This window comes from Lycium ferocissimum, chromosome 1, assembly GCF_029784015.1.
Source record: "Lycium ferocissimum isolate CSIRO_LF1 chromosome 1, AGI_CSIRO_Lferr_CH_V1, whole genome shotgun sequence".
In the NCBI taxonomy this organism is placed as follows: Eukaryota; Viridiplantae; Streptophyta; class Magnoliopsida; order Solanales; family Solanaceae; genus Lycium; species Lycium ferocissimum.
In genome coordinates, this window is record NC_081342.1 from 71963284 (window position 1) to 71986925 (window position 23642).

General features: G+C 37.5%; 2 pseudogenes; both read left to right on the plus strand.

The window, feature by feature from the left end:
* The first annotated feature begins 1473 nt into the window (after positions 1–1473).
* LOC132067459 (subtilisin-like protease) lies at positions 1474–3696 on the plus strand (annotated as a pseudogene).
* Positions 3697–7918: 4222 nt separating this feature from the next.
* LOC132031276 (subtilisin-like protease) lies at positions 7919–10370 on the plus strand (annotated as a pseudogene).
* Positions 10371–23642: the final 13272 nt, after the last annotated feature.

A 23642-nucleotide genomic window follows, 5' to 3' on the forward strand; every position in this document is an offset into this window, starting at 1 on the left:
CCTCTTTTTAAAATATATTCTCGAAAATTGGATATTTCAGTTAAAAAATCTGAAAAATGATTTTTTAAAAATCTGGAAAGGTGTAAAGTATTTTTTTTTAAATAAAGTGTCCTAATTTTTTTTTTTAAATTTGGATTAATTTAAAAAAATCTGAAAAACTGATTTAAAAAAAAATCATTTTCTAGATTTTTTACTAAAAAAATCCAATTTTCAGAATATATTTTTTAAGAAACGGGTTTTATAAAATAAAATAAAATTCAGATTTTTAATAAAAGTCATGTTTAACATATTTGTTTTTAGAAAAATTAATTTTCCAGATTGTTTTTAAAAAATTTGCCACCTAGGCACCGCATAGAATAAGTTAAATGTCATGTGGCATCCATGTCACCTAATTCCAATGACTAGACTTGTTTATGTGGGAATATGTTAGAAATGAGGCATATTTTTGAAACGTTGCTAATAGTAGGGGTATATTTGCCCCCAACTTGTAACGGGAGGGGTATATTCGATTACTTTGGCTAACGGAGGGTAAAATTAGCCAATAAACTAAAGTAGAGGAGTATATTTGACCCTTTTCCCTTAAAAATATCTCCTTAAACTTTACTCCTCCCAAGCATACAAGTTAACACATTGCGTTTGTAAGAAATCTATACCGCAATTCTCTCTTGTAGAAAACTTCACACATCTCTCTCTCTCTCTCTTTTAATTTCAACGTCTTGATCACTGCTAATAGAGAAGAAAATCAACTTAACTAAACTCTTTGTCCAAAACTCTCTTTTCAACTTAACCAAAAATACCATCCATCATAATGTCAACGCCAATGTTGTTAAAATTGCAAACTTACAACTACTATAGTCTATATATGTTTCCATCCCAATTTGGTGTCGACTATATGAACACTCACCGTCTATATCATATATGTTGTCCCATTTAAGCTCATCTAAGTCCAATACCAAATTTAAAATTTCATTTTGCAAGTGGAAATTTGGTCATAATTAAGAACAAGCTTTGCCATGTGGTCATTCACATCTCTTTCATTGTATTTTAAACAAGAGGGGTGCTTTTGATTAAACAATTCAAAGAATAACGTGGCCAGTCTGCAGGGGCTTGCACAAGATTAGCAATCAAACTAAATTGGAGGTCCAGAACACTATACATACTATTAGTTCGAATAATGCAAAAAGTATCAAACTCTACTTTCCAAAGTACATCATTAGTTCAAACTTCCTTTCTCATTACACATTTGCAGCCATGAAAATCTCGAAAATCCTTTTTGTTATTTTTTCTATACTTGGCTGTTTTTCATGGCCTAGTATGCAGAGCGATTTGGAGACATACATAGTTCAAGTCAAATCTCCAGAAAGCCAAATTTCCACTCAATCATCAAGAATGGATTTGGAGAGCTGGTAAAGTTCGTTCTTGCCGAAGACCATAGCAACCGCTGCCTCACATGAAGAGCCGCGGTTGATATATTCATATCACAATGTGATGACAGGCTCTGCAGCAAGATTATCAGCAGAGCAAGTGAAAGAAATGGAGAAGAAACAAGGGTTTATATCTGCAAGGCCACAAAGGATGTTGCCTTTGCACACAACACATACTCCAAGTTTTCTTGGATTGCAACAGAACATGGGCTTATGGAGGGATTCCAACTATGGGAAAGGTGTGATCATTGGAGTCTTGGACATGAACATGATGTGATATTGTCCGCTTTGGGCCAAGCCCGCACGGTTTTCCCCAAAAGGCCTCACATCATTAAGAGTATCCAACTCCTTATAAGTAGCTCATTTTTCTTTGCAGCTACCAATGTGATACTTTGTTCGCACACCCAACAATCTCCCCCTTGAATTAAGTTCCACGTGGCTCATTTCCATACCACGGATCAGAGATTCAACATGTCTGTGTGCCACCCACACTGTCAGAGTATTTACGGTCACCGAAGCCCAAAGGCTGTGTATGCGTCTTCAAAGCTACGGGTAACGGTTGTAAACCGGCCCATAGATAGGCAAAGGCAATAAGCCCGGGCCACGCCACACTCCGCCATCTTCATGCTCGTCCCGCCAAACCATTGGCTTTGATACCAGTTGCTGGGCTAAAATGGCCCAAAGATACTCTTAACATGATGTGATATTATCCTCTTTGGGCCAAGCCCGCACGGTTTTCCCCAAAAGGCCTCACATCATTAAGATTATCCAACTCCTTATAAGTAACTCCTTTTTCTTTGCAGCTACCAATGTGGTACTTTGTTCGTACACCCAACACATATCACAATGTGATGACAGGCTTTGCAGCAAGATTATCAGCAGAACAAGTGAAAGAAATGGAGAAGAAACAAGGGTTTATATCTGCCAGGCCACAAAGGATGTTGCCTTTGCACACAACACATACTCCAAGTTTTCTTGGATTGCAACAGAACATGGGCTTATGGAGGGATTCCAACTATGGGAAAGGTGTGATCATTGGAGTCTTGGACTCCGGGATTTTTCTTGACTATCCTTCATTTAGCGACAAAGTCCTGCTAAATGGAAGGGCGGGAGTGAAGGGAACTTCATTACAAAGTGCAACAACAAGCTCATTGCTGTGAGGACCTTCACAAGACACAGTTACTCGCCGTTAGATAATGATGGACATGGTACACACACTGCCAGCACAGCTGCTGGAAGTTTTGTGGAAGGTGCCGATGCGAATGGGAATGCTAATGGCACTGCGGTTGGGTTGCCCCTCTTGCTCACCTGGCTATTTATAAAGTCTGCCATTCGTTTGGTTGCTTTGACAGTGATATTCTAGCCACCATGGAAGCAACTATTGATGATGGAGTAGATATCTTATCCCTTTCCCTCGGTAGTGGGCCATTCTATGTTGATCCAATTGCACTTGGTGCGTATAGTGTAACATAGAGAGGTATTCTTGTAAGTTGCTCTGCCAAAACGATGGTCCATTAGATAGTACCTTATCAAATGATGCTCCATGGATACTGACAGTAGGTGCAAGCACTATTGACAGGAAACTTCAGGCCATTATTAAACTCGGAAACAAAAAAAAATCGAGGGTGAATCAGCATTTCATCCAAAGGGTCATAATTCAACATTTTTCCCTTTGTTCGATCCTATCCCGAATGCAGTCGAATTCGACAGCCTTTACTGTGGACCAGGTACACTAAATAGCCATATAATTAAAGGCAAAATAGTTTTATGCTTAGCAGGTGGTGGTTATTCCGGGATTGAAAAAGGACAAGCTGTAAAAGAAGGCGGAGGTGTTGGCATGATCATATACAATGGGCCAGATGATGGTGTCATTAAGAATGCCGATGATCACGTCCTTCCGGCTTTGGTAATTACTTATTAAGATGCAATGAATATTGTTGCCTACATGAACTCAACATCAAAACCAGTTGCAAGACTTTCATTACAAGGAACAATAATCGGAGATAAAGATGCTCCGGTGGTTGCTTCATTTTCTTCTCGCGGACCAAGCTTTGCCAGTCCTGGAATCTTGAAACCTGATATTATTGGTCCTGGTGTTAACATTCTTGCTGCTTGGCCTACTGCTTGGCCTACCTATATTGAAGACAGAAGAAAGACAAAATACCCCTTCAATATTGCATCAGGCACCTCTATGTCTTGTGCTCACCTCAGTGGAGTAGCAGCATTGCTGAAAAGCGCACACCCCACTTGGTCCCCTGCAGCTATAGACTAGTACTATATTATAAGTGGGAAGCTCCAAAGTTAAAAGTTAGATTACGAAAATGCCCTTCTCCTATATAAAGCTTGTGTACACAAATGTAAACTTACCTTCTAAAAAACAACATAAAAAACAAAGATATTTATAATAAATAGTAGTAACAGTTAATCAGTATCACAATGTTGTTGAGTCTCTTCATTTTTTAAATTTTGTGCTCTTTTACTACTTCATCGAGGAAGTGAGAAAGGCTACACCAACATTTATTATCTAATTAAACTAAAAAATGAATGCATATTTAATAGACGTTTTCCCCTCTATTTCATATTCATTGTTTTCCCTCATTTTATTCATGTACGTGCTATTGAAATAATGATGGGCAATTAAAGTTGCAATAAAAGGATCATCCATACTCTTCATCTTCACAACCAAGAGTTTGTTGTGAATGATATTGGCACGAAGAGCATGTTTGGAGGTATTGTTATGACGAATGGGCTTGGACCAGTATTAGCAAACCAGCACAACATTAAATTAAGTGGCTATGTTTGGAATCTGAGTTGATAAATAGCGATTTGTGGGAGAAGAATAAGTTATGCCTATTATTTAGTCAAGAGTTTGTTTCTCCTGTGCTCCCTTCTCGAGTATCTGTATTCTCCGTCTCTGTTATCCTCTGTTAGTATTTCACTGTTATATTTCTACTGCTTTGGTTTAATCGTGCAAGCTTCCACTGTAATAGTTAGTTTAAGTTTTCAATCAAAGGACTTAGTTCCTTTTGTTCACCTTTGATATGCGTATGTAATAATATCTTACATGTCGAAAAAACTCTTCTCTTGATTAAGAGAAAAAGAAATAAAATATAATAAAACAATTGCAAAACAAAGTTATATGCCATATGAGAGAGCTTATATCATAAAGCATATTCAAACAAATTAAATCTGCACTTGTACAATATACATCATGCTATAAAAATTGTACTTTAGAAAACGTGAAGTTAGTATAAAAACATTAGTTGAATTCAGACCAAGCTAGACGCTTACTTGACCGTGTTTCGTCACCAGTGATTTTAAAGTGCAATTTTGATTTGACGACCTAAATTAAGCCTTTAACATCAATGTACAAAAATATAAATTTATCTATTATGTTTAACATTTAAAGTTTGCACGAGCAATTTCAAAGAACTTATTTGGGTGTTCATATCTAATATCTTCACATTTAAAAAAAGTCTATTCATAAAATTTCATTACATATATTATAACTTCCAAAATTAGGGTCACCTCTCAGCACTTTAAGCTTAGTACCTTTTTTCCTTTTATTTTTAATTTATACCTCACATTTAATGATTTTTTTTTTAAAATTATACCAATTAACATGGTATTCACGTGCAACGCACATACAAAAACTAGTTATTAAAATACGCCAGTACAGTAATGAGTGCATGGAGCATGACTCTAAATAACAATCATCATATACTCTAAATAACAATCATCATATACTCTAAATAACAATCATCATATACTATATTTGAGCTGCTAATATAGTTGTCTTTTGTGCATGAAGGAGGTGATATTCGAAAGTTATTGGCGGGTGCCTAAAATGTAAAAGTAGACTTGACCAAGTCATTGTGAAGTGTGAACATTCCAACAACCATGCATAAACAATACAAAAAGTATATACAAAACAAAGTGGCGTATAAATAGTACATGATCGAAATGATAAACAATGATCAGTAAACTGATAATTCAAAGAGAAAACAAATTTGTTATTATAGATTATAAACTACACTGATAGCCAGAGCTAGGTGGAGTCATGTGTGAAATGAAATAAATAAATGAGAGAGGTATTATGTATGAAATGGAATAAATAAATGAAAGAGGTATGACGTGTGAAATGAAATAAGTTTAAATGAAGTAGCAAGAGTGAAAACTTGAAATCATAACATTTCGGTAGAAAATAGAATTTGTAAAATATCTAACAGGATAATTAGGTTTAATATAGCATGTCGTCCTACCTATTTGTGCCGACTTACATGCCACATTTGCCGCATCACTTTTACCATCTATGCTGCTTAACTTAAGAGTATTTTAGTCCGAAGTTTTTCCACTAAACTTAAAAAGGTCATATTCGCACATAAATATAAAACACAAGGATAAAATTTAAATACAAAAGCAAAAGTACTATACCATTCTTGCAAATCACCCTAGGATATTGACCCTAGAGCTAGGTTCATGGAAGACGTATTTTACTCATTAGATGGACACTTAATTAAGTAACAAACATGTTGCTATTTGCTTGAAAATTAGAAAGACTTTAGTATTTAATGTCAACAACGACAGATTCACATGGTACATTAGTATAAAGGAAGTTAAAAGTTGGCATAATACATAAACATGTCCTCAAACTCTCAATTTTGGCAAAGATATCCTCCAACTTTTGAGTGTGCACTAGTAGGCACCTCAACTTGTCTTCACTTTGTCAGTTGAACACTCCAACTTATAAAATGATCATCTAGATACCTCTAAAATTTATGTGTCACATTAGTGCTACGTCAACATTTGTGTTTACGTGTTTAACTTTATACAAGTTGAGGTGCTTACTTGTGCACACCCAAAATTGGAAGGGATACTTTCCAGCTGAGGCTAAGTTAATGTATTATGCCAAATAAAAATAAATACATTTTTCGAGAATTGCTTTCTGGACACCATATTTATTGACACTTTTGTCAAGCATCAACCTCCTTTGTAGGGAAACAGGAAAGTGAATTCCTTTTTTTTTTTTTATTTTTTTTTTTTTAAAAGAAGTATTAGTAGGCCACTCGATGAACTATTAACGGGTGTGGTTAGATGATTGTGTTCTTTTCACTCTTACCAGAGGCCTCAATTTGACCTCTGGAAATGACGAATTTCTTTGTAGGGAATGTTTTACCTCTCTTAACAGTTTATCTGTACGAATGTTGAGTAGTCGAGGGAACCCTGGGAAGGGACAACTTTTGGTAGAGTGCTTTATTTAGAGGTAAAATTCACAAATAACTACTTTTCAACTTCTGTAATTGAACATGGAGTTTCACCTGCAGAATTTGAAACTCCATGTCAGTGGCTATTTTTCAAAGATAGGGCCGAAAAGTGACTAGTGAACGCTATTTTTATGTGCTTTATTCCCTAAGTGACCTCTTAATGGGCAGAATATGTTCATTCATCCCGATAACCTACTAAAAGAATCAATAAATTTTCAACCCCTCTCAGAATCATCACACCTGAAAGACGTACTAAATTCCTCTCCTCCCTCTGCTTGACAATGCAACTCCCGTGCTCATTGGCAGTTAGAGAAAAAATCCACCCCTATTTTTCTCTTTAAATTCATCTCAATCTCGCAAATGTCCTAATTTTAATATATGATCCGTTGTTGATTTCACCACGATCGACTAGGTGAAAGGGTTCTAAAAAGTTTATTTTTTCATACAGCCAACATGGTTATAGTACTTATATTGTGTCAGTCATGCACGTCAAACCAGTGAATTTTAGACACCAAAACACTAGAGCAAACAAAATCAAAATAAGCCATTTGAAGGAAGTATTTAATTCTTGAAACTTTAAAAATATTTTCTTAAACTTTACTCCGCCCAAGCTCTTTAAACATATACAAGTTAACACATTGCGTTTGTAAGAAATCTATACCGCAATTCTCTCTTGCAGTAAACTTCACACATCTCTTTCTTTCTTTTCATTTTTTTTTTTTTTTTTAAATTTCAACGGCTTGATTACTGCTAATCGAGAAGAAAATCAACTTAACGAAACTCTTTTTCCAAAACTCTCTTTTCAACTTAACAAAAAATACCATCCATCACAATGTCAACGCCAATGTTGTTAAAATTGCAAACTTACAACTACTATATATGTTTCCATCCCAATTTGGTGTCGACGATATGAACTCTCACCGTCTATATCATATATGTTGTTCCATTTAAGCTCATCTAAGTCCAATACCAAATTTAAAATTTCATTTTGCGAGTGGAAATTTGGTCATAATTAAGAACAAGCTTTGCCATGTGGTCATTCACATCTCTTTCATTATTGTATTTTAAACAAGAGGGGTGCTTTTGATTAAACAATTCAAAGATTAACATGGCGAGTTTACAGGGTCTTGCACAAGATTAGCAATCAAACTAAATTTTAGGGCCAGAACACTATATATACTAGTAGTTCAAATAATGCAAAAAGTATCAAACTCTACTTTCCAAAGTACATCATTAGTTCAAACTTCGTTTCTCATAACCCATTTGCAGCCATGAAAATCTTGAAAATCCTTATGGTTATTTTATCTATACTTTGCTGTTTTTCATGGCCTAGTATGCAGAGCGATATGGAGACATATATAGTTCAAGTCGAATCTCCAGAAAGCCAAATTTCCACTCAATCATCAAGAATGGATTTGGAGAGCTGGTATAGTTCTTTCTTGCCAAAGACCATAGCAACCGCTGGCTCACATGAAGAGCCGCGGTTGATATATTCATATCACAATGTGATGACAGGCTTTGCAGCAAGATTATCAGCAGAACAAGTGAAAGAAATGGAGAAGACACAAGGGTTTATATCGGCAAGGCCACAAAGGATGTTGCCTTTGCACACAACACATACTCCAAGTTTTCTTGGATTGCAACAGAATGTAGGCATATGGAGGGATTCCAACTATGGGAAAGGTGTGATCATTGGAGTCTTGGACTCCGGGATTTTTCCTGACCATCCTTCATTTAGCGACAAAGGGATGCCTCCTCCTCCTGCTAAATGGAAGGGCGGGTGTGAAGGGAACTTCATTACAAAGTGCAACAACAAGCTCATTGGTGCGAGGACCTTCACAAGACACAGTTATAATTACTCGCCATTAGATGATGATGGACATGGTACACATACTGCCAGCACGGCTGCTGGAAGTTTTGTGGAAGGTGCCAATGTGAATGGGAATGCTAATGGCACTGCGGTTGGGATTGCTCCTCTTGCTCACCTGGCTATTTATAAAGTCTGCGATTCATTTGGTTGCTTTGACAGCGATATTCTAGCCGCCATGGAAGCAGCTATTGATGATGGAGTAGATATCTTATCCCTTTCCCTCGGTGCAGGTAATATGCCATTCTATATTGATCCAGTTGCACTCGGTGCGTATAGTGCAACACAGAGAGGTATTCTTGTAAGTTGCTCTGCCCAGAACGAGGGTCCATTAGATAGCACCTTATCAAATGAAGCTCCATGGATACTGACAGTAGGTGCAAGCACTATTGACAGGAAACTTAAGGCCACTATTGAACTCGGAAACAACAAAAAAATCGAGGGTGAATCAGCATTTCATCCAGAGGGTCATGATTCAACATTTTTCCCTTTGTTTGATCCTATCCGGAATGCAGTCGAATACGACAGCCTTTATTGTGGACCAGGTACACTAGTTTACCCTGAAATTAAAGGCAAAATAGTTTTATGCGTAGCAGGTGGTGGTTATTCCGGGATTGAAAAAGGACAAGCTGTAAAAGAAGCCGGAGGTGTTGGCATGATCATATACAATGGGCCAGATGATGGTGTCACTAAGAATGCTGATGCTCACGTCCTTCCGGCTTTGATAATTACTTATCAAGATGCAATGAATATTGTTGCCTACATGAACTCAACATCAAAACCAGTTGCAAGACTTTCATTCCAAGGAACAATAATCGGAGATAAAGATGCTCCGGTGGTTGCTTCATTTTCTTCTCGCGGACCAAGCTTTGCCGATACCCCGGAATCTTGAAACCCGATATTATTGGTCCCGGTGTTAACATTCTTGTCGCTTGGCCTACCGTTTGGCCCGCCTATATTGAAGATTTAAAAAAACAAAATACCCCTTCAATATTGCATCAGGCACCTCTATGTCTTGTGCTCACCTCAGTGGAGTAGCAGCATTACTGAAAAGCGCACACCCCACTTGGTCCCCTGCAGCTATTAAATCAGCAATCATGACAACTGCTAATACAGTAAACCTTGCCAACAATACCATCTTAGATGAAAGGCTCCTTCCAGCTAGCATTTTCGCGGTTGGTGCTGGACATGTCAATCCATCAAGAGCTAATGATCCAGGACTAGTTTACGATACGCAATTAGAGGACTATTTGCCTTATCTCTGTGGTTTGAATTATACAAATGGACAGGTAAGAGATGTTCTACGACGTAGCGTGGATTGCGAACAAGTGAAAAGTATTCCAGAAGCACAACTAAATTACCCTTCATTCTCCATTAGACTTGGAACAAGGGCTCAAACATATACAAGAACGGTGACCAATGTTGGGGAGGCTAAATCATCTTACAGTTTGGAAATAGGTTCACCTCCAGGAGTTGGAGTACTTGTTAAACCCTCTACTCTAAAGTTCTCGAAGTTGAACCAAAAAAAGAAATATCAAGTGACCTTTTCAAGAACAGCCAATAGTTCAACTAGTGGTGAAGTTCAAGGATTCTTGAAATGGACTAATAATAGGCACTCTGTAAGAAGTCCAATTGCAATTGTGCTAGCTACTGCATGACTGGATTTCTAGCTTTCTTTTTCCTTGTAAGTGATCATTGTTACAATGTAAAACAAGCCAATATAATGGTTTCAATAAAAATCGTTGAATAAATGCCCAAAGTATTCACATTCTATTTGGCCAGAGAAATACAAGATGTGTTTGCAGTTATCACCAACTTAGCGAGACTAATTATTTTGCCGTTATTTTTTTAACATAAAGTGTTAATTATTAGCTGAGCTTATTCTGATGAGAATAGGGATTCAAACTTGCTCTCATCTGGCAAGTATGCCCTCCAACTTTGGATGTGCACAAGTAGGCACCTCAACTTGTTAACACTTTGTTAGTTGAACACTCCAACTTACAAAATGAGGATCTAGCAAGACAGCTCAAAATTTATGTGCCACATCATTGCCACATCATTGCCAAGTCAGCATATGTGTTTACATGTTCAATGTTATACAAAGTTGAGGTGCCTGCTTGTCCACGCCCAAAGTTGGAGCGCATACTTGCTACCTGAGGCCAAATTTGAGGGCATATTTATGTATTATGCCTGGATTTATGGGAGTAATAATTACTAGGCATAATACATAAATAGGTCCTTAAACTTGGCTTCAGGTGGCATGTATGCCCTTTAATTTTGGGTGTGCACAAGTAGGCACCTCAACTTGTATAAAGTTGAACAAGTAAACACAAATGCTGACGTGGCATTGATGTGGCACTGACGTGGCCCTCCAATATTTATGTGCCACGTCAGTGCCATGTCATCATTTGTGTTTACTTGTTCAACTTTATATAAGTTGAGGTGCCTACTTGTACACACCCAAAGTTGAAGGGCATACATGCCAGCTGAAGCCAAGTTTAAGGGCCTATTTATGTATTACGCCTAATTACTAATGTTTTTTATCTCCGTAGTTTACGGTTTTTAAAGATGCAATTCATGTAAATTCAATATTATTATGGTATTAGTAATAAAGGTAAAGATTTCGAGGTATTTTACTATCATTAAAGTACTAGCACAAGGTTAACATGTACAACTCATTTCTTAAGTTCATTATCAAATACACAACTAATGAGTATATGGAGCATGATCTAAATAACAATGATCATATAAGTATATTCGAGCTGCTAATATAGTTGTCTTTTGTGCATGGTGAGGTGATATTCGACAGTTATTGGCAGGGTGCCAAAAATGTAAAAGTATACTTGACCAAGTCATTGTGAAGTGTGAACATCCAACAACCATGCATTAACAATACAAAAGTATATAAAAAGCTAAGTGGCTTATAAATAGTACATGAATGATAAACAATGATCAGTAAACTGATAATTAAAAGAAAAAAATTGTTGTTAGTTGGGCTCAAATATGCCTTCGAACTATCGAGAATAGCTCATTTATGCCACTTGTGGATAGTTGGGCTCATTTATGCCATCACTGTGACGAAATGGCTCATCTATGCCACTTATTGTTAACAACTCAAATGATTCTCCGATGATACAATGGGCTACATCGGCTGCAAACTAGATGTGTGGGTTGTTTATACGAGTTATTTCCCCTTTAAAATACCAGATTTTATACGTGGCCTCTAACTAGAGGTCTACGTCGCCAACTTAAACCAACCCAAATTAAATTCCAAATAAATTAAAACTCGACCCGCCCAGAACCCTTTTAACTCAAATCCCTATTCTTATTTTCCAAATCCATATTTTTCTATCACAACTAAACAGCATACTACATAAAAACATGGGCAAAGTTGCAAATATACCCCTCTGTTACTTCTCGAAAATTTTCGTGTCGTTCGAGTCGTAAGTAAGCTAACGCAAGCTCGGAGAGGGTATGGAACCCTTATAAGGTTAAGGAATACTTTAAAAAGTGATAAGCAAGTGTCTAAAGGTTTCGGGATCAAGTGGAATGAAGGAAATAAGTTTGTCAAAATTTTGGAAAAAATTTGGCAGGATTTTGGTACATGCTATGTTCACATGTTATGCATATGTTACTTTTGGATATGACCGGTCCATGTCCCGTCCAATATGTCATGTATATGTACTCACAGTGGGGGTATATAGATGTTGTGTATGGCCTTATTGGCCTTGTTGTGGGTTTAGATATTCTCTTGATAGCCTTGCTGGCTTTACAACATTCATGATGATGTAGTGGCCGTGTCGGCTCACTTATGTATATATATGTTGGATTATTGTATACTTCTGTATTTGGGCTTTTTCTGCGTGCAGGTGTCCTTCGAGTTATATGATATGATATTCATGGTATATGTTACGCCAGGTGGTATCTGACCTACAGGCCGGTGCCTGTCATGCCGTCGGTGGGGTGTGACACCCTCAACTTTGCGATTTAGAGCAGATATACGCCCGTTAAAAAAATAATTTATATATACCCTTGTTGTTACAAAATGGTTCAAATATACCCCCGCCCTTACACACATAGTGCAAATATGCCCTTTTTGCTAACCGTTTTTTTTTTTTTTTTTTAAAATCATTTAGATTGTCTTTTAGAAAAATATGTCTACGCCAAAAAAGGGGAGTCCTTTTTTTTTAAAGGCACGTGGTATTTTTTTAATTAAAAAATAGAAAAGTCTAGATCTGCCCTTCTACTATACGAAATTGCACGGATATGCTCATCGTTAAAAGTTGGTCTCACATATGCCCTTAATGTTACTTTTTGGGTTATTCATGCCCTTGATTTAACGGAAACCCGACAAAAATATTGGAGGGCAGATTGTGCAGTTTCGCATAGTATAGGGGCATATTTGATCCACTGAATTTCCTAAATAATATGGCTAAAAACAAAAATATGGCACAAAATATCATTGCATTCCAAAACATAAAAAACCTTTGCAATTATAATCCATGCATCCACCATTACATTACATATAAATTATACAACTAAAAGATTAAATGCAACTACAACCATTTTTTAAAGATTGTTTTCACAAACAAGAGCACCATTTTCCCCTTTCAAAAGATTTGTTTTACTAATGATGATATCATTTTTATTTTTCAATTTGTTGATGACCTGGATATTTTTCGTCTTCCTAGTCCCAGTATCTACAGGATAATGCATGCAAAAACTGCCGCACAAAACATAAACATAAAAAAAAATTCATTATAGATTTGTCACCAAAAAAAAAAAAAAATCACAAGGAAAAAAGAGATAACCTACAATAGACTTATGACACTTGAAAAAACATCTCCTGCAGTGCTGAAACCCTTGATAACAATAATAGAGAGAATATTACATTTTAAGCATCTATACGGTCTTACATAAAATTCAATGTGGTCTTTCCCTTTCGCGAATTCCACGCATAACAGAAATTTAGTAGATCTATAACAAATTGTGATTTTTTTTTGTGACAAATCTGTAATGATTTTTTTTATGTTTATGTTTTGTGTGGCAGTTGTTGCATGCATTATCGTGTAGATATTGAGACTGAGAAGACGAAAAATATCTAGAAAAAACTATCCAGATCATCAACAAATTGGAAAATAAAAATGATATTATCATTAGTGAAACAAATCTTTTGAAAAGGAAAAATGGTACTCTTGTTTGTGAAAACAATCTTTAAAAGATGGTTGTAATTGCATTTGATCTTTTAGTTGTATAATTTAGATGTAATGTAATGGTGGATGCATGAATTGTAATTGCAAATGTTTTTTTATGTTTTGGAATACAATGATATTTTGTGCCATATTTTTGGTTTTTGCCATAATATTTAGGAATTTCAGTGGATCAAATATGCCCCTATACTATGCGAAACTGCACAAATCTGCCCTCCAATATTTTTGTCGGATTTCCGTTAAATCAAGGGCATGAGTAACCCAAAACATAACGTTAAGGGCATATGTGAGACCACCTTTTAATGACGGGCATATCCATGCAATTTCATATAGTAGAAGGGCACAGTTGGACCTTTTTCGTTTAAAAAATAAACTAAATAGTTTTTAAAAGAAATTTCGTCAGAAAAAAGGGTATAGTTGCACCATTTTGAAACGGAAGGGGTATATTTACACCACTTTTATAAATGGGTATATCTGATCTAAATCACAAAATTTAGAGGTATATTTGCACCTTTTCCCTAATAACATAACAGCCAGCAAAATGGGTAGGTCCAACAATTGAAAAAATCTGATCTCACTATAAAAAAATGGATAATTTGCGAAGGTTGAAAGTTGCAATTCGCGGAAGTTTGAGCCTCCACTATTTGCTAGCGGAAGATAAACCCCCGCGAATTGCAACTTTCAACCTCCGCAAATTACCCATTTTTTTTAGTGTCTTTGCAGAAATTTTCCCAAAATTTCAAGAATATTACAGAAATTGCATGGTGGGGATGAAGCTTATTACCTCATAATAACTTGAAATGGAGCTATCTCGAAGTAGAGAACTGGCACATGTAACAATTATATACACAGACAATGAGACAAAACAAAAAAAGATGAGTTGGACTAGGGATTATGAACCTCAGTTACAGTCAACTCGTTCTGAAAATTTTCCAAATTTGAAATAGGTTTTTTTATTTTGTTTTTGTTTTGATAATGTGGATGAGGGAAATAAGAAAAGGGATTTGGTTAAAAGAGTTCTTGGTAAAAACTAAGAGTCCACCATAAAACATATAAGGGATCAGGTTCCTTATCTGTTCCCTCAAGCAAAAATAGAAAGTAAATGAGACACTATATTTACCTGGAAAACTCCTTGTTCAAGGGATTAAAAACCACGACCTATAGCAGTATGATTTCCAACTTCTCTAACTGAGCAACGTTTTCAGATTACAAGCCTTTTGCAACCAAGGTTTTAGCCCACTAATCCCTTCCCTTACAATAACTCTATTGCAAGCACAATCTTAACTAACTCTAGCCAAGAACGAACTAATTCAACTAACTCTAGCTGAACCTCAACTCACCATAACTAACTATAGTCAGGCGTTTACACAAAAAGCTTAATAAACCAAATACCTACAGAACCCTTCTTGAAAGAAGTGTAGGTTTACAATATTAAGACCAAGAAGACAATGACTAAACAACCTAGGACTTAAGACATCTTCAGTCTTGGGATCTGGCCCTTGTAGTTATTTAGTCTTAATCTTGAAAGCTTCGAGAAAACAGTAGCGACTGCTCTTTTCAACAATGAGAATAATATGATTTGGAGTGCTAGGTTAAACAAATGCCCACATGTTGTTTATATATAGGGAACTGATGAGTCGTGGATTTTAGGGCTTTTCACATCTACTACGTATACTTTTTGAGTAGTCTTTTCACGTGTTTGTTCGTGTTTTCGTGTGTTTTCAGAGTCGAGGACAAAAGAGGGACAAAATGGAACAAAAAAGAGCAAAAGAACATAAAGATGCGGCGAATATGCGGCGTCGTAAAGTGGATTTGCGGCCGCATCTTTTGCCCAGAAAAATGGCAGTCAGCTGAGAAAAGATCACCAAGTTGCGATGAGGATGCAACACCGCAAGTTCGGAGTTGTGGTCGCATATTAGAAGCTTGAACACCCAGTGAACCAAGCTACATGCCTGGAGTTGCGACGCAGATGCGGCACTGCAAACTCAAGTTGCGGCCGCATCTTCAGAAGAGCTGTGAGGACTTGCTGAGCGTTTTGCGATCGCAAACTCATGTTGCGACCGCAAACTTGGATCTCATCTGGGACATTTGTCCGAAATTTGACTTTTTGTCCTCCCTCTATAAATACTTGTACCTAGTGCTTTATTCACATCATTAAATATTCCACACTTTTTACTTTTCAGTTGTCTTTTAGCATTGAGAGAGCTTTGAATATCATTTATTGTGGAAGCTTTTAAGAAGATTCTCCATCTTTTTGTCATCTTCTCCATTAACATTATTGTAAGCTCCATGAATATTTTCTTTGCTACTACTTTATATTTAATGAGTATGAATAGCTAACTCAATTAGCTAAGGTTGTGGGACCAAATGTGTTAGTTATGTGATCGGATTTTATATTCACACTTCATTTATATGCCAAATGTGTTTTCTATTAACTTTTTATGTTTCAATGTCTTGTGATGGTGTACAACATTACTTGTGCCTTATTACCATTACTTTGCTTGGAAAAGAAAGTAGAAGTTAGGAAAAGAGTTAATAGCAACAATTTGAGGTGTAACTGTTATATCCCGTATTTCGTACGTCGGGATAATACGAGTCAATCTTGATTAGTTAAGGACAAGGCCATCCCGAGATACAAAGTAGAGACTTTTGTTTGTTTTAAAGACTTAAGTTGTGTATGATTTTATGGGCATGGAATTGTTATGAAAACATTGGAGTTATATTCCATTTTTAGTAAGTGAGCCATTTTTGGAAAGTTGAAAATTAAAAAAAAAAAAAATAGAGGGGCAAGGTGGCCGGCCACCTAATGGTGGGCCATGGCCACATGGATTTATTTTACAAGGGAATTAAAAGATGACTTAGTCATCTTGTCCACCAAAGTTCATTCTAGAGAAATCAAGAAAGCTTGGAAGAAGGAGAAAGGCCATACGGCCATAAACTTGAAAAATTCAAGTCCAAAAATTGATTCCAAAAAAATAATTTCTTCTAGTTTTCCTACCAATTCAAAGGTGCTAAGTAGCGTGGAGTCGTTGTTTCGGGAAATAGACTACTCGTTTTCTCTATCTACCAACTTTGGACAAGTTAGGAAGTGAAGAAGAAAGGTGAGTTTTAATCTTGTTTTATGTGCTATGAATGGATTATATGTGTTGTAGCATGCTAAAGAGGAAGAAATTCATGGTAGAAACTAGGTTGGAGTTGAAGCCGTGTACATGGGTTTGGCCGAATGAGTGTATGTTGCGTCAAAGGCAATGAATTAATTTTAGTTAGCATATTTTGATTGTCGTAGTGTGAAGAAAAAAAAAAACGAAAATCATCTTTGTGTGTGCATATGAGGTTGGCCGAATGGCTCCCTTTTGTGTAGTTGGAAATGAATGAATTGTCGTTATGTATTCTATGATGAAAAACGCAAGTTTAACGACTTAGAATAATGTTATGTTGGTTAAGAGATGATTTGGGAGTTTATGCAAAATTTATGTAATTTTCGCATTTACGAATATTGCATTGTTAGTGTGTGGCTTAATGGTATAAATCATGAATTTGGAAGATAAGAATGTATTTGATGTTGTTCTTGGGCTTGAGGAACAATTCGGGTACAATGGAACAATATTTGGGTTGTTGGAAATATTGTATGGATTGCTTAAAGTGATCTTGTATATGGTTTGAATGAGTTTGGATTGGTAATCGAATATGTAAACGTTGATATTAGTTTGGTCGTAAGTAGTTGAAGGAAGTATATTATGAATGTTGTTGAAGTTATGTAGAAAGAGCTATTAATGTTAGAATACACTTTTGAATTGATTGTTGATGTTGTAGCTTGGTTGTTGGGTTGGTTGTTGTTGAAACGAGCCGAGTTGAATCTCGGGGATGTTATATGTATAGGGGAGATCTTGCTGCCAAATTCGTTATAGAACAACATTGGTTAAGCTTGGAAATTGTAAGTCTCATGAATAGTAAGCTGGTCAATGTGACCATTTGCGATTTTTGGCGAAGCGGAAGTGAATTTGGAAAGGCGTAAGAAGCCAATAAGGTATGTAAAGCACTTCCTTTCCTTCCATTGGCATGTCCTAAGTGTGTTAGGCCAAGGTTCGAGCTTAGGGACGACTCTACTCTTAAAAACCCAAGTTTGAATTTGACTCTTTTTCATTCAATAGAATTGAACTAAGAAACTCGTGTTTTGTTCAAATGATCGTTTAAACAATTAGTACTTGTCCAAATGGAATTAGATGGCCTTGAATCTTTAGTACATGACTCCATCAGGCCTAACGATGACAAATTGGGTACACCGCCTCAACTTGACCGAGGATTCCGAGATTTCCTTATGACACACTGTTTGACGTACTTAAGCGAAACTTAAAGAAAGCTTTCAGTTATTATCTTAATTACTAAAAGATAGTTGTTTGACTATTCCATTGAGTTGTATGACATGTTTTGACACGTAAAACGACCGCGGAAGCTCATAACTTTCACTTACTAATTCCGATCAATCTAAAACTTGCTTGTGCACTTACAGTGTCGGTAAACACATTTGGTCCTCGAATTAACGGAAAATAGTCTGGTTAATTATTTGTTATATGCATATGATTACATGAGTACTATACGTGATGCTTATATGACTTATTCACCGAGTCCCGAAAGGGCCGGGTACGACCGAGTCCCGAAAGGGCCGGGTACGGTATACGATGATGTGATTATTCACCGAGTCCCGAAAGGGCCGGGTACGACCGAGTCCCTCATAAAGGGCCGGTACGGTACGCATGCGACATTTCACCGAGTCCCTCGCTAGAGGGCCGGGTACGGTATGTATATATGATGATATTATGACATGACACGGACATATATGACACACGATTTAAGGCAAGTCTTCTGATTCTCCGTCTTCTGATTTGGGTTGATACTATATTTGTTCGCGGAACCCCGGCCTAGTTATGATCATTTCTTTGTATTCTATGCTTTACATATTCGGTACATTTTCCGTACCGACCCCTTTCTTCGGGGGTTGCGTTTCATGCCGCGCAGGTGCTGATACACGTTTGAGCGAGCCGCCAGCTTAGGTTCCCTGTTCAGCTATCTTGAAGAGCTCCCTTGCCCGGAGCCCAGATTTTGGTACAGCCTTTTGTTACATCTATGTATATATTCATTCAGGGGTACGACGGGGCCCTGTCCCGTCATATGACTTTGTTACTCTGTGTAGAGGTCTGTAGACATGTCTGTGGGTGTGGCGATACCGCACGGGCTATATGCACGTATTGTATGTTTGGGCGGTTTATTCACCGCGGCAGCCTTGTCGGCTCGCCTATATATGTATATATGGACATGTTGGCCCGGTGTGGCCTTTGTTGGTATTTTCTGTGTGCAGGTAAATTTTGGTTAGTAAGAAAAACAGAGGAAACTCTGCCCAAATTTTTCTAAATGCCTGAGTTACTATCTTTGGCTTTTGGTACGTACGGGTGCCCAGTTCGGGCGCTAGTCACGGCCCACGGGGTTGGGTCGTGACAGTAACCCTCATCTAATAGCTTGAGCTAGGAATAGGAAAGCTAGTTGAGATTAAATGGGTGTTCTCATATAAAACATTCTAAGGCTTGGAAAAGCTTAGAATGAATTTTGCGAATTTGGTTGGAAAACGTTTGGCAAGAGTTAAGTGACCGTTGGTCTACTACACTTACGCATAGAAATGAGGTGAAGTGAAACCTAAGTGCATTACTTTCCATTGGAACTACAACCTTAGTTCAACTTCCAAATAGTTAAATCTCATATCAACAAAGTCTAGACGTAATGGTCAAAGACCAAATCAAACATTATTATATTCCCCTTCCCTCGAAATATAGATTAAAAGTCAAGCGTTACACTCAACAAGTATATTTCTTCATTGTATTCTCTGTGAGATTCGACCCCAACCTCGTTGGGTTCTATATTTGACAACGACTGCTTACTCCTATTATTAAAGGTGTAATTTGGGCGTATCAAATTTTGGCGCCGTTGCCGGGAAATAAGGTCTAGAAATTTACTAACTAGTGTAAAACTTTACTTTTAGTCTTTCTTTCTCTTCTTATTTTCTTTCGTTGTTGGGTGTTGTGCAAGCAATATGGACGAGGATGGTAATCCTATTCAAAATCCACCAGTGGCAATCGTCGAAGAGGCAGCGGGGGTAGGCTGTGCAGCCGCAATTCAGCCCCTGCCTCTAATTGGAAACTCGAGTTTCCACGTGACCAACACCATGCTACACCTACTCAATACCAAGGGCCTATTCGCCGGTCTACCCAAAGATGACCCGAATAGGAACCTTAAGAACTTTCTTGGGGTATGTTCTACCAATGTGCATCCGGGCATCTCAATTGAAGCAGTCAAGCTACGGCTCTTCCCACACTCCCTAATGGGGGAAGCCACAGCTTGGTTAGATGATCTTCCGTCTGTGTCCATTACTACTTGGGAGGAATTGACCGAAGTATTCCTCAAGAAGTTCTTCCCTCTATCCTGGATGTTGCAACTCCGTGACGAAATTAACAATTTTCGTCAACTTTCTAATGAGGCTTTCCATGAAACTTGGATTCGTTTTAAAAGAAAGTAAAAAGTTGTACCAAGTATGAGTTGCCCGATAGTGTGCTTCTACAAACATTTTGTAGGTCTTTGGACTCGGTCAACAAATCCGTGGCAAACAATATTGCGGAAGGATCTATTATGGATAATTCTTATGCCACAGTTTGTGAATTGTTGGATAAATTAACCGAGACTAATAAAGCGTGGCATACTAGGGAGTTGGAAGTAGATGGAGGAAGTTCCTCCAAAAATGTGCTCACTCGTGAGATGATTAAGGAGATGGAAGAAAGAGATGAGTCCATGGTAAAACTTGTCACCCAAATGGACCTTCTTACAAAACATGTCATGGGTGGTAGAAGCAAAGCAGTGAATGCGGTAGGATCTTGTGAAGGGGGTTCTCCGGATGAACAATGTTTCCAAATGTATGATGAGGAGGCAAGTTATATCAACAATCAAAGAGAGGGTTCCCAGCCAAACTACCAAGGTCCTAATCAAGGATCTTGGCGGCAAGGTCAAGGGAATCAAGGTTGGAACAAGGATCAAGGTAACTCGGGGTGGAGAGATAATCGTGACAAGAACCAAGGCTGTTACGACAACAACTACAACAATCATTGGAGTTCAAATCCGTATATCCCTCCAAAGGGGAATCAACAAAACTCTAGTCAACCGCCTACTAGCTACCCCGCTAATTCAAAAATCGAAGATATGTTGTCAAGAGTGTTAAAGAAAGTGGAATCCACCGATACCTTTTGCAAGGAGATGAGAGATGAGGTGAAATCAATGGGGCACGTTGTAATTTCATACTCCACCTCCATTAAACAATTGGAGTCTCAACTTGGCCAAATCTCAGCTATCCTCAACCAAAGGCAAAAAGGCACACTCCCTAATGATACGGTTGCAAATCCAAGGAAAGATGATGATCATAAATGCAATGAAATTACTACTAGGAGTGGCAAAACAATTGGGGAAGAGGCATTGGTGAAAGATGATGTGTTGGTTGATGATGAGAAAATGGTTGAAGAACCCATTATTGTTGAGGAAGAAGTGACTCCAAAGAAGAAGCGGGCTAGTATTGAAAAGCCCATTATTGTTGAAGATGGTCTGAAAATTGATGATGCTTCAAAAGTCAAGGAAGTGGTAGAGGAGGTGCCAAGGGCTTCACCTCCTGTTCTAAAGCCTCCTCCTCCATTTCCTCAACGATTGGAAAAGAAAGTGGATGATGGAAAATTTCTCAAATTTATAGAGAGATTGAAAGGGATTTCAATTAACATTCCCTTGGTGGAAGCACTTGAACAAATGCCCGATTATGCCAAATTCATGAAAGATCTTGTGACTAAGAGGAGGCATGCCAGTTTTGAAACAATAGGAGTTACACATCATTATGGCTCTATTGTGACAAAGTCCTTGGTTCAAAAGAAAGAAGATCTGGGAGCTTTCACTATCCCTTGCACAATTGGAATATATAAATTTGGCAAAGGACTATGTGATCTTGGAGCAAGCATTAACTTGATGCCGCTTGCTATTTTCAACAAGTTGGGTTTGGACACTCCCCGACCCACAACAATGAGATTACTAATGGCAGATAGAACCGTGAAGAGGCCGGTTGGTATCCTCTATGATGTACTTATGAGGGTGGATCGATTAATTTTTTTGGCCGATTTTGTGATCTTGGATTGTGAAGTTGATTTCGAGGCGCCCATAATCTTGGGGAGACCTTTCTTGGCCATGGGGTGTGCTCTTGTAGATGTGGAGAGCGGCGACCTAAAATTTAGAATGAATGATGAAGAAGTCATTTTCCATATTTGCAAGTCAATGAAACAACCGGCGAATATGAGTGTTGTGTCGGTTATTGATACAATTGATGAAGCCATAGATACAACCATTGAGCATGAGTATGTGAGTGATATGTTGGCGGCGGTGATCATGAACTATAAGGGGGAAGATGAAGAAGAGTTCGAGGAGACGGTTAATGCATTGATTGGGTTGGGGTCATACTATTACAATTCAAAGAAGCTTGATCTTGATTTAGAAAATCGTGCAACTCCTCCCGCAAAGCCTTCCATTATTGAGCCCCCTATGTTGGAACTCAAACATCTTCCTTCATACTTGAGGTATGAATTCCTTGGTCCTAATAACACATTGCCCATGATTATTTCCGCCCGGTTGATGGATGAACAACGAGAAAGGCTGTTAGTAATCTTGAGAAGATATAAAAAAGCTATTAGTTGGTGTATTGCGGATATCCAAGGGATTCCGCCCGATATTTGTACTCATAAAATTCAACTTGATGAAGAATGTGAGCTAAGTGTTAAACATCAAAGAAGGTTGAACCCTCCTATGCAAGAGGTTGTGAAGATCGAAATCATCAAGTGGTTAGATGCTGATGTTGTGTACCCTATATCGGATAGCTCTTGGGTTAGTCCGGTTCAATGCGTGCCCAAAAAGGGTGAAATCACTGTGGTTGCAAATGCTAAAAATAAATTGATTCCCACTCGCACGGTCACCGGATGGCGGGTTTGCATGGATCATCGGAAGTTGAACAAGTAGAAAAAAAAGGACTAATTCCCAATGCCATTCATAGATCAAATGCTTGATAGGTTTGCGGGAATGGATTATTATTGCTTCCTTAATGGCTATTCTGGGCACAACCAAATCAATATTGCTCCCGAAGATCAAGAGAAAATCACTTTCAATTGTCCTTATGGGACCTTTGCTTTTAAGAGAATGCCTTTTGGGCTTTTCCTTTCATTTTTATGCATGACCTTCGCATACGAGTCCGAGGGACTCGTCTTCCGCATTCGGTGTTGGGCCAAGGCCCAACGAAAACATTATTCCTCCTCTGTTAAATTCTTGTCCTTGACCAAGGGAATAGAAAAATGAAGTTCGGGTCAAAAGCCCAATAAGAAAAAAAACAACGACGTGACGAGTCCTAAAAAATGGGCTGAGCCCATTTAGCTTATTGGCCCTTCTATTTTATTTTTTGTGCATTTAATTTGTATTGCATGACTAACTCTTTATTTTGTTTTATTTTCTTAATTTAGATGAACCTTAGATGAATTAGTAGGTTTAGTTTTAGTGATGGGTAGTTAGGGAGACTAATAATTAATTCTCAAGTTTCATTCTCTTTTATTCTACGTTAAAATTAGTTATAATACCTATAATACTTATCTTTCTTAGAATAATTGATTTACAAAATAGCATAATTATATATTTTAAGCTAAAAGGGATTGTGATTTATACTCACTACTTTAAAATTTCAAAACGCCCTAATATGCAAATATTAATCCTAGTGCATTTCATGAACGTTTTAGATTAATCCGATGATATATATATATATATATAT